Below are 13,371 nucleotides of genomic sequence, written 5' to 3' on the forward strand. Positions count from 1 at the left end.
CTCCCAAGACACAAGAGTCCAGGGCCAGATGGCTTCCCAGGGGAATTCTATCAAACGTTTAAAGAGGAAACCATACCTATCCTACTAAAGCTGTTTGGAAAGATAGAAAGAGATGGAGTCCTTCCAAATTCGTTCTATGAGGCCAGCATCACCTTAATTCCAAAACCAGACAAAGACCCCACCAAAAAGGAGAATTGCAGACCAATATCCCTGATGAACATGGATGCAAAAATTCTCAACAAGATACTGGCCAATAGGATCCAACAATACATTAAGAAAATTATTCACCATGACCAAGTAGGATTTATCCCTGGGACACAAGGCTGGTTCAACACCCGTAAAACAATCAATGTGATTCATCATATCAGCAAGAGAAAAACCAAGAACCATATGATCCTCTCATTAGATGCAGAGAGAGCATTTGACAAAATACAGCATCCATTTCTGATCAAAACTCTTCAGAGTGTAGGGATAGAGGGAACATTCCTCGACATCTTAAAAGCCATCTACGAAAAGCCCACAGCAAATATCATTCTCAATGGGGAAGCACTGGGAGCCTTTCCCCTAAGATCAGGAACAAGACAGGGATGTCCACTCTCACCACTGCTATTCAACATAGTACCGGAAGTCCTAGCCTCAGCAATCAGACAACAAAAAGACATTAAAGGCATTCATATTGGCAAAGAAGAAGTCAAACTCTCCCTCTTTGCCGATGACATGATACTCTACATAGAAAACCCAAAAGTCTCCACCCCAAGATTGCTAGAACTCATACAGCAATTCGGTAGCGTGGCAGGATACAAAATCAATGCCCAGAAATCAGTGGCATTTCTATACACTAACAATGAGACTGAAGAAAGAGAAATTAAGGAGTCAATCCCATTTACAATTGCACCCAAAAGCATAAGATACCTAGGAATAAACCTAACCAAAGATGTAAAGGATCTATACCCTCAAAACTATAGAAAACTTCTGAAAGAAATTGAGGAAGACACAAAGAGATGGAAAAATATTCCATGCTCATGGATTGGCAGAATTAATATTGTGAAAATGTCAATGTTACCCAGGGCAATATACACGTTTAATGCAATCCCTATCAAAATACCATGGACTTTCTTCAGAGAGTTAGAACAAATTATTTTAAGATTTGTGTGGAATCAGAAAAGACCCCGAATAGCCAGGGGAATTTTAAAAAAGAAAACCATATCTGGGGGCATCACAATGCCAGATTTCAGGTTGTACTACAAAGCTGTGGTCATCAAGACAGTGTGGTACTGGCACAAAAACAGACACATAGATCAGTGGAACAGAATAGAGAATCCAGAAGTGGACCCTGAACTTTATGGGCAACTAATATTCGGTAAAGGAGGAAAGACTATCCATTGGAAGAAAGACAGTCTCTTCAATAAATGGTGCTGGGAAAATTGGACATCCACATGCAGAAGAATGAAACTAGACCACTCTCTTGCACCAGACACAAAGATAAACTCAAAATGGATGAAAGATCTAAATGTGAGACAAGAGTCCATCAAAATCCTAGAGGAGAACACAGGCAACACCCTTTTTGAACTTGGGCACAGTAACTTCTTGCAAGATACATCCACGAAGGCAAAAGAAACAAAAGCAAAAATGAACTATTGGGACTTCATATAGATAAGGAGCTTTTGCACAGCAAAGGATACAGTCAACAAAACTAAAAGACAACCTACAGAATGGGAGAAGATATTTGCAAATGACATATCAGATAAAGGGCTAGTTTCCAAGATCTATAAAGAACTTATTAAACTCAACACCAAAGAAACAAACAATCCAATCATGAAATGAGCAAAAGACATGAACAGAAATCTCACAGAGGAAGACATAGACATGGCCAATACGCACATGAGAAAATGCTCTGCATCACTTGCCATCAGGGAAATACAAATCAAATCCACAATGAGATACCACCTCACACCGGTGAGAATGGGGCAAATTAACAAGGCAGGAAACAACAAATGTTGGAGAGGATGCGGAGAAAAAGGAAACCTCTTACACTGTTGGTGGGAATGTGAACTGGTGCAGCCACTATGGAAAGCTGTGTGGAGGTTCCTCAAAGAGTTAAAAATAGACCTGCCCTACGACCCAGCAATTGCACTGTTGGGGATTTACCCCAAAGATACAGATGCAATGAAATGCCGGGACACCTGCACCCCGATGTTTCTAGCAGCAATGGCCACAATAGCCAAACTTGGAGAGCCTCGGTGTCCATCGAAAGATGAGTGGATAAAGAAGATGTGGTTTGTGTATACAATGGAATATTCCTCAGCTATTAGAAATGACAAATACCCACCATTTGCTTCAACGTGGATGGAACTGGAGGGTATTATGCTGAGTGAAGTAAGTCAGTCGGAGAAGGACAAACATTATATGTTCTCATTCATTTGGGGAATATAAATAATAGTGAAAGGGAATATAAGGGAAGGGAGAAGAAATGTGTGGGAAATATCAGAAAGGGAGACAGAACGTAAAGACTGCTAACTCTGGGAAATGAACTAGGGGTGGTAGAAGGGGAGGAGGGCGGGGTGTGGGAGTGAATGGATGACGGGCACTGGGGGTTAGTCTGTATGTTGGTAAATTGAACACCAATAAAAAATAAATTTAAAAAAATAAAAAAATGACATCCCATCACTTTTGCTGTGCACTGCTAGTTATGAATGAGTCACTAACTCTAGCCCAAAAGATCCCAGTTACAAAAAGACTGTAACTTCAGTTTTTCTCACTCTCTCTCTCAGAGAGAGGGCATCTGCCATGTTGTGAGCTGCCCAATGGAGAGACCCACAAGACAAGGGACTGATGTCTCCATTTGCTCAAGGGAAGAGGGTTACATGAAAGCTCAAACCCCAAAATGTGGGGAGAGTTGGGGGCCAGCTGAGGGGCTGCTACCCACCATGCAGCTGTTAGCAGCATTGCTTGAGCAGCTCCTGTACCCAGCACTAGGCTGAGAAACCACGTTAGTTAAATTTTATCATCCACCTAGTGAGCCAAGCATGATTATTACTTCTTTACAAATAACAGTGCTGAGGCCAAGAGAGAGGTAATATGTATGACTTTCTCCAGGTCCCATTAGTCAGTGACCCAGCCAAGATGCAAACCCAAGTTCTGAGCCAATCCCATGCCCTTTCTACCTCAACTGCCTGACACTGATCTCTTCCCAGGTTAGATTCCTGTCTTCACCACCTACAAGCTAAGTAACCATGGGCATGTTGTTTAACCTCTCAGATACTTGGTATTCTTATTTGTAAAATAAAGATAATTCTTATATCATGGGGTTGTTGCAAGAACTCAACAACATAATGTTCAAAAAGCACTTAGCACAATGTCTGGTGTATAATAAAAACTAGCATTGTGTCACATGAATCAAAGAGATAGAGGTAAGTTTATTATATCCATTTCTTTTTTTTTTTTTTTTTATTATTATTATATCCATTTCCACCCTAGTCTGGGAAGATAATAAAATTTCAAATCCATAAGAAAAAAGGATACCAAGATTGGAAAAAGTGGGGGGCTAGAGGAAAAATATCGTGAATGTTATTACTTTCAGCAAATGGAAGGCTCAGGAGGCCCTCCTTTCACAGACCTCAAGGGCCAGGAGAGGATTTTCTTGGTCGTATTTTTATTCAGGTGCAAATAGAAATTGGTTGGCTGGAGTATGTGTTCATGGGGGGACATGAGGAGAGCCAAGGAGAAAGAAAACCAACTGTTGGCCAACCCCACAAAGGTCAGAAGATGAAGCTGGCCTCAAGATGCAGCTGATGACATCACAATCAGACCCAAGAAACTAGGCCTTCCTCCTAGAGATCATGAAAAAACACACAAGTCCAGGAAATCCATTTACCCTGAACCCCAACCTTCCTGACTCTCCTAAGGCAAGCTTTCTCTTTGTAGGGAAAACTGGTGAGCGAATATCTCACAGGTGCTAAGAGCTCCTGAGAGAACAAGGTGGGGGCAGGGGACTGGCCTCTCCAACCTCCTGAAACGCTTTTTAATTTAAAAGTCTAAGCAGTGACTTGCATCCCTCTGGATGTATGTATGGAATGATTAACAAATACTTTCTCCTGTGGATGTTGTGTAAGTTTTAATTAATTCCCTCATGTCAGCCGTGTCTCCCTATCTCCCTCAGGCCTGCTTCCCAGCTCCACAGCCCCCCCAGAGCCTCTGCAACAGCAATTACCTGCTCCAAATGAGCATGTCTCCACAAGCACAGCAGTAATCACAACCATAATAATTCCATGATGACTTTTGTCCCTTGACATTTAAAAAAAAGAAAGAAAGAAAGAAAAGGTTTGCAGCCTAGCAATAAATAGAGCACTTCAGCAATTTCCTTTCATTATCTCATTTGGTCCTCACAACAACCCTAGAGACATGACTAACAGATATTACTCCCCTGTTCTAACGATGAGAAAACTAAGGAACCATGTGAATGCAATGTCACTTGTCCAACAAGAGTGGAACTGGGACTTGAAACCTAGAAGCCAAATCCCTGTATCCTGGTCTAGGACACCCTAATACACCACCCAGTCCTGCCCATTATGAGGCCCCCTCTCCTACCAGCTCTGTCCCCACATCAGTTACTTAACCTCTGAAAGCCCAGCTCCTTCCAACACTAAGAGGCCACAATGTCCCACACAGCAAGAAGGAACAACTGACCTCCTCTGAGAGGTCCCCTGCTTCCCCATGCCCTCACCACCTAGCCTGGCTTCTGGATCATGGACCAGTGCACCCTTTGGGGGAGTTATTGCTCCCAGCCCACAGTCTTCACTATGACCCTGTAACACCACCACAATGCCACCTGATTATCTGCCTCCGACCTCCCACTTCCATCCCAGAGCTACAGAAAGATTCATTACTTCTATGTGTTAATGTCCTGTCTTGGTTCTTATTGCACAGCATGAGTAGCTCACCAGGACATATCGAACACCACCAGATGGCAAAAATTAAATGCAAAGGAAAGAAAGAGAAAGAAAGGAAATTTTTTAAACAGAAAGGTAGTGACATAAAATGGAGCCAGGAATGAAACTAAAAATCAAAATATAAGATCTATGCCCTTCTTAAGGGTGGGTCACAAGTTTGGCCCAAACTGTTTAGCAGCCAATCCAAACTCTGATCAGGTCCAGAGCTTTATTGTCCATGAAATAAAACAGAGACAGGGCAGTACAAGTATTCTTGGAGCCAGGACCAGACACAAATTTCTCCCAAGGACACTCCTAGAGCGATGACTGTGGTTCACATCCTGCCCTTGCCTTGAGAATGAGTTACCCAGGATGGTTCTAATAACTACCCTCAACGTAGGGGAGGCCATCACACCAAGGACCTCAGAGATTGTAGGAGAGGCAAGGTACACCATGTACTCTGCTGTCTTGAGGGAGCTTAATCTAGGGCAGATTTCTTTTTTTTAATAAATTTATTTTTTATTGTTGTTCAATTTGCCAACATATAGAATAACACCCAGTGCTCATCCGTCAAGTGCCCCCCTCAGTGTAGGGCAGATTTTTCAACCTTGACTCTACTGATGATTGGGGCCAGATAATTCTTTAGTGAATGTACTGTGCCTTGTAGGATACTTCACAGCATCCCCAGCGTCTACCCACTAGATGCCAGTAGCACCCATCCCCCAATTGTGACAAAATGTCTTCAGATATAGCCAAATGTCCCTTGGGAGACAAAATCACCAAGAGTCACTGATCAAACAGGAGAAATCATTGCTCCTACATTCTATTTAATGTGAAGAGGCAAAGAAGGGACTCGCTTTTATTTTTACTATTTTATAGCTTTATTGAAGTATAATTTACATACCATAAAAAATCTCCCCACTTTGCTGAGGCATTATGTGTGTGTTATGGCATGCCTTTGATTTAAAATATGCAATTCAGTGGTTGTTTTTGTTTGTTAGTGTATTCATAGGATTGTATAAACATCAGCACTATTTAATTTTAGAACATTTTCATCATTTCAAAAAGTAACTCCATACCCCATAGCAGTCACTTCCTAATCTTTTTTTCCTCCAGCTTCTGGCAACAAATAATCTGGCATCTCTCTTATGGATTTGCCTATTATGGACATTTTATATAATACAATATGCAAAGTATAGTGGGGTTTTTTGTGCCTGGTTCTTTAATTCAGCATAATTTTTTAAAGTTTTGTCCATATTATCGGTACTTCAATTCTTTTTATTGCCAAACAATATTCCATTGTATGGATATTTCATATTTTATTTATCCATTCATCAGTTTATAGACATGGAGATGTTTACACGTTGGGGCTAATAGTAATAATTCTGCTATGAACTTTCATGCACAAGCTTTTATGTGGGTATTTGGTCTTAACTCTCTTGGTATATACCTCAGAATGGAACTGTTGGGTTATATGGTAGCTCTAAGTTTAATATTTTGACAAGTTGCCAGTTTTCCAAAATAACTGCACCTTTTTATATTCTCACCAGCAATGAATCCTGGTTCTAATTTCTCCACATCCAGCTCTTGTTAGTTGGTTATTCAAACCTTCTATTTCTCAGTTGGTCTTCCTCCTAGTTGTTCTGTGCATTATTGGAAGTGGAGTGTGAAAGTCTCCAGATATTACTCTTCGGTTGTCTATTTCTGCCTTAGTTCTGACAGGTTTGGCTTCTTGCATTTGTTGTTAGATGGCTGTACTAATACTAGGCAAAAATAGAGGTTACAAAAGAAGTTATTACTAAAGATGGAGAAGAAAAAAAAAGATAAAGAAGAACATTTTCTAGGGATAAGGGATTCACTCATACCGTGAAGAAAATAATAAACATTAGGTGGAAATAAATGAAGTAGGAATTTTTTTTAAAGATTTTATTTATTTATTCATGAGAGATATATAGAGAGAGAGGGGCAGAGACACAGGCAGAGGAAGAAACAGGCCCCACGCAGGGAGCCTAACGTGGGACTCGATCCCGGGTCTCCAGGATCAGGCCCTGGGCTGAAGGCGGCGTTAAACTGCTGAGCCACCCGGGCTGCCCATGAAGTAGGAATTTTTAAAAACAAAGAAAATCAGCAAAACAAAAAGTTGAGTTTTGAAAAGATCAACAAAATTGACAAACTTTCAACTAGACTGACCAAGAAAAAGAATAATCAGAAATGAAGGAGGAGACATCACTACTAACCTTACAGAAATAAAAAAGATTATAAGAGAATGCTGTATCCAACATCTGGCCTTCCTTAGCAATCCTATTTATTGCTTCCTTTTTTTTTTCTTTTCCCTGTGGCTGGGCCATAATCTTCTGTTTCTTTGCATGTCTCATAATTTTTGTGTTGAAAACTGATATTTTAAATAATATTATGTGGCAGCTCTAAGAATCAGATTCCTACATCCTCAGGGATTATTGTTGTTGCTGTTTGTTATTTATCTAGTGACTTTCCTGGACTAATTCTATAAAGTCTATGTTCTTTGTTATGTGTGGCCGCCTAAGTGCTCGGCTAGCTTAGCAGTGAGCTAATGATCAAACAGAGATTTCCCTAAGTGCCTTGAGCACTAAATCTCCCCACTTTGCTGAGGCGTTGTGTGTGTTACAGCATGCCTTTGATTCTCCAGCAGTTTACAACTCCCACTTAGTCTTCACTTCCTGCTTGTACAGAGTCCTTAGGTCAGCCAGAGGTCAGAGGTGAGCAGCCATGTACAGCCACCTTGCATTCCAGACCCCCAGGACTAAGAGATTCTCAAAGCCATCCTCAAATTCTCCTTTCAAGATTTTAGCCAGCCTCTTATTCACCTCACAAGATGGCCACGTCAGGCAACTGCAGTTTTTTAATGTTGCCACTGATTATATGACCAATGCCTTTCATGGTATGGATTTCCTCACTGACCAAATAAAAGAGAAGCCCTGTAAATGGGGCTTTTCCAGGGATCTTTCAGACAGGCCTAATAATGACAATTCTCTGGAAAACAGCTCTTTGGGGAGCTCAAGCCCATTCTACCCCTTCTAGTAGCTGCTAGGATTCTGGGTTTTGCAGTTATTGTGGATTCAAGGCCACTGGCTTCAAGGCTATGTGGAGCTGAGAAAAGAGAGTAAAAATAGGACAAGTCAAAACATCACAAAACTCACTGTTCTTGTAAGTTTCTGTCACTTTTCTTTTTTAAAAAAAATTCTCCTTGGGTTGTAACCCTTTGGTTAATTTCTAGAGTTCTGAAAAACTTGATTTTGACCATTTTTATGTTCAAAGCAATGTTCTTATTGCTTTTATGGAAAAACATGTTTTCAGAGGTCTTTATTCCCCCATTCCAGAAGTGCTTCCTCCTGCTCTTACATGTTAATCACATTTCCTTACTAGTTCCCTGGGGTCTCAGAGGGGAGTAGATCCTGAAGAACCAGCAGAGCCAAAAAAGATTTCAAGGACTTCAAGTCTGCCTTTTGCCAGATCCCAGAGTCATAAAACCTCAGGATGAGCCCTCTGTTTCCTCACAACCGTGGTTTTGGGGGTGTGGGGACACAATAGCCTTGTTAGGAAGCTGGGGCCAGTGCTGACAAGGGGTGTCTCAGGAGCTGGGCAGGACCGCAGCTGCTGGGATGAGTGGGGAGTGAGTCACAAGTTTTTGTGATATTGGTATGTCAGTCATGGGGCACCTGGGTGGCTCAGTGGTTGAGCATCTGCCTCTGGCTCAGGTCGAAATCCTGAGGTCCCGGGATCGAGTCCCACATCAGGCTCCCCACATGGAGCCTGCTTCTCCCTCTGCTTATGTCTCTGCCTGTGTGTGTGTGTGTGTGTGTGTGTCATGAATAAATAGGTAAAATCTTAAAAAAAAAAAAAAGTTGGTCCATAAGACTAGCATTCATGGTTTTCCACTGTTTTTAGTGCCTGTGATGCAAGGGGAGAATACAGTTTTCAGTGTTTCACAATATACAAAACCATGAGTAACTTTCTTTTTTTTTTTTTTAAATTTATTTTTTATTGGTGTTCAATTTACTAACATACAGAATAACACCCAGTGCCCGTCACCCATTCACTCCCACCCCCCGCCCTCCTCCCCTTCTACCACCCCTAGTTTGTTTCCCAGAGTTAGCGGTCTTTACGTTCTGTCTCCCTTTCTGATATTTCCCACACATTTCTTCTCCCTTCCCTTATATTCCCTTTCACTATTATTTATATCATGAGTAACTTTCTATAATTGTCGTAACTGACTTCACCTTCTCTCTACAACCTGCACGTGGCAGGCAGGGCCACTCAGAGACTGAGAGAAGACTACTCCTCTTCATTTTCTTGGCTCTAAATATACTTAAAAAAATAAAGAAATGCCAGTATTGACTTTAGATATTTATATTTAACCAACTAAAGCTTTGAATACAACTAATAAACACACAAAGACAGTGTGACCTTATTTGGCAATAAGGCGAAGGCTATACTTGAGGCCCTTCATAGATACAAAAGCCCAGGCCCTGTGGTTTTCCTGGTTTCCCTAGTAATAAGACTCCTCCGGGACACCTGGGTGGCTTAGCAGTTGAATACCTGCCTTCAGCCCAGCGCATGATCCTGGAGTCCCAGGATGGAGTCCCTCATCAGGCTCCCTGCATGGAGCCTGCTTCTCCCTCTGCCTGTGTCTCTGCCTTTCTCTGTGTCTCTCATGAATTAATAAATAAAATCTTAAAAAAAAAAAAAAAGACTCCTCCTTTCTGTGCAGCTGGGGAGTTCGTTGCTTCCCAGTGGGAGGCAGTGAGAATTCAGATACATCAACTTCAAGTTTTCCCTTGCCAGGAGAGCCACCTACAGCTCAGTAGATCAAAGTGATAACTCCTAACTCTGGGCAGCCCTGGTGGCTCAGTGGTTTAGCGCTGCCTTCAGCCCGGGGTGTGATCCTGGAGTCCTGGGATTGAGTCCCATGTCAGGCTCCCTGCGTGGAGCCTGCTTCTCCCTCTGCCTGTGTCTCTGCCTCTCTCTCTCTTTGTGTCTCATGAATAAATAAATAAAATCTTTTTTTAAAAAAGTGATAACCCCTCTTCACAAACCCAAGAAGGTGAGAAGTGCATCCTCCCCAACTCTTGGCTGTATCTCAGCCTTTGATTATGCCCTCCTGCTTCTCTGGACTTCCCCAGGGAAAAAACTCATGCCCCGTGTTCTAAGAGAGATCTGCACCACTCTATAAGAGGGAACTCTTACAGCACAGTCCAGATGAAGACTAGAAGAATTGCTTTATCTAAATAAATAATTCTCTTGTATCACACAAGTAAGAGTCCTTATAGCCCTAGATCTTCAGGAGAAAGGATTTCTTGTAGACCTTTTCTCTCTCTCTACCCATGTTCAAACTTCAAATTTTAGCCAAATGCTAACAGAAACTTTCTTCTGTCCAGATTTTTTTTTACCAGATCCGAAGTTAAGAAGAATTATCTCTGATTTCATGAATGAAGTAGACACTGTGTACTGTAGCCAATCTCCTCACAATTTACCTAAAAAGGAAGCACACCTCATTAATCCTAGCAAGGATTAATTTTTCTTCCAAATCAATAAAAGCCAGTTTCATTTAGAAAAGCATACGTTGGGGAACCTGGATGGCTCAGTTGGGTAATCGTCTGACTCTTGATTTCCACCCGGGTTATGATCCCAGAGTCATGAGATCAAGTCCCACATCAGTCCAGGCTCAGCAGGAGTCTGCTTGGGATTCTTCCCCTCTCCCTCTCCCCCTCCTTCCTGTTGATTCTCCCTCCTTCTCTCTAAATAAGTAAATTTTAAGAATTCTTTTTTTTTAAAAAAGCATATATTGCCCTGATGTTAAGACCTTGACTCTATTCCTTGCAAAATGATAACTCTAACAGGACTGTGCTAAGGAACACGTGCCTTCTTCCCAAGCCTGCAGTATCTCTACTAGGTCACTCAGCCCTCCCAGGCCAGGTGCAAGGTCCAAATTCTGATCCACGACTCTCTTCCCTGACAGAAGAAAATGGCAAGTGTCAATACTTTACACAGATCACGGTGTGCATTCTGACACATATCTGATGGTTTCCATTATTTTTGCTGTGAAATACCAAAACATCACATTTGAACATAAGAAGGTGTACGTAGGAGTCATAGGTACAACAAGAAGAGCACCCTAGGATGTTGGGAGGACACAGGCTCCTCTGCCACTCCACCCTGCTGGGGTGCTCCCTGCGAGTCATCCTTATGACCATAGGAAACTGAAGATGAAAGTCTGCCAACTGTAGGATAAAGCAGGACGTTTATCACAGCCATGCCTTCAAAAGGTAAATTATTGCTTTGGGTTAACAAGAATGTTGTTCACACTCAACATTCTGACCCTTACTCCAAGCCTGTGCCTCGCCTCATTCCTGACGTTGAGCACCCAGCCCCAGTCCCTGCCCCAACGCCAGGAATTGGCTCATCTGATCCTCTGGCCCTGACCATTGCTCACTGACCAGGCCCCTCATTGTTTCCCCATCAGTCCCATCCAGGCCCTCCTGCCACTCCTCCCTGCTTAATCCTAGCCAGACTCCGTTTGGTCCTATTTACCCAAGCCCAGTCTCAGGCCCCAGACAGCTGCTGTTTGACCCCACCTGTGAGGTACTCAGTCTCTGGACCTGACTATGTGGGCACAGCTGCTAGATCGAGTCCTTTGCCACCACCCCACCCTGAGGTCAAGCTCTGGAATGTCCAGCCAGCCAAGCCCTACTATAGCACTGCTATCTGGAGGAGTGAGAGGGACTAAGGACCTGAGCTTACAGGCTTCAGATCCCTTTTCAGCTAATAAAGTGGTTTCCTAAGACAGTGCTTCCCAAACTTGGATACACATAGGAATGATCTGGGAACCTTGTTCAAATGCAGATTTAGATTCAGCAGGGATTGGTGGGGGTCGGGGGGACCAAAGCTGAAGGTCTGACAAATACTCAGGTGGTGAAGTCAGTATTGTTGGTCCAGGGACTACACTTTGAGTAGCAAGTTTCTAGAATACTTATTGACATTTTGCAAAATAAAATATTTCACAGTAACAAAAGCTCTGATGTCACTAAGTGAAGGGGGGAAAGTTCCCTCATAGTTTGTTCCAGCCCATAGAATTTGGAGTCTGTCCCATGCATATTTTGCACTAATCACATGCAATACTGCTTTGAATTTCACACAAAAGTTTCCTATATGGGGATGCCCAAGTGGCTCAGTCGGTTAAGCATCTGCCTTTGGCTCAGGCCATTATCTCAGGGTTCTGGGATTGAGCCCCACATTGGGCAACCTGTTCAGGTGGGGGCCTGCTTCTCCCTCCCTCTCAGACTCCCCCTGCTTGTGCTCTTCGACTCTCTCAAATAAAAAATTCTTTTTTATAAAAACAAACTGATCTTTAAAAAAAGATTCTTATATGTTGTGATGAGCGCCAAGTAATGTATGGAAGTGTTGAATCACAACATTGTACACCTGAATCTTTTTTTTTTTTTACATTTTTATTTATTTATGATAGTCACAGAGAGAGAGAGAGAGAGGCAGAGACACAGGCAGAGGGAGAAGCAGGCTCCATGTACCGGGAGCCTGACGTGGGATTCGATCCCGGATCTCCAGGATCGCGCCCTGGGCCAAAGGCAGGCGCCAAACCGCTGCGCCACCCAGGGATCCCTGTACACCTGAATCTAATACTATACTGTATGGTAACTAACTGGAATTTAAAGTAAAAAAATTTTTAAAGTCTCCTATGTATGTGATTTGTTTACTACTCAACTGATTCCTTTACAGCATTCATTTATTCTGCAAACAATATTGATTATTACTGTGTGGGGTGGGGGTGATATAGGAACATATGAGCCATAGAGCCTGTGTTCAATAAGCCAATGGGCTTTTAAAGGAGACAGACACATAATTAGATATTTTTGGCACAATATGGTTTAAGTACAACAATAGTGTCTGTATATCATATGAGGGAAAAGAAGCCTAGGAGAATATCAGCATTGGGGAGTCAGCAGGAAACCCATTCTGGGCAAAGGACAGCCTGAACTGAATCTAACAAAGAGAAAAAGAACCAAGTGAGGTGTAAGGGAACCTCCTGGCAGAGAGGCTCCAGTATAAAACATCCAGTAGCAGGGTGTCAAAGCACATTAGCAAAGAAGAAGGCCTTAGAGATGAGATGTGCATCTGGGGCTGGTCACAAAGGGCCTTTGATCGCAGTAAGCAGTTTGGACTTTATCCTACAGACGACAATGAGGAAACAATTCAGGTTTATGAATAAGGGCATGGCATTTGTGTTTTAGGTGAATCATGTTTGGTGACTGTGTGAAGAATGGATTCGAAGGTGACAAAAGTAGGAAGCTGTTTACATGGTCCAGAAACCAGGTGAGGTGGGCCTGAACTTACAGCACTGGCAGTTGAGATAAGAGAGAGGATAGAGGGGATCCCTGGGTGGCTCAGCGGT

The sequence above is a fragment of the Canis lupus genome, chromosome 10, assembly GCF_011100685.1.
Source record: "Canis lupus familiaris isolate Mischka breed German Shepherd chromosome 10, alternate assembly UU_Cfam_GSD_1.0, whole genome shotgun sequence".
Taxonomy (NCBI): domain Eukaryota; kingdom Metazoa; phylum Chordata; class Mammalia; order Carnivora; family Canidae; genus Canis; species Canis lupus.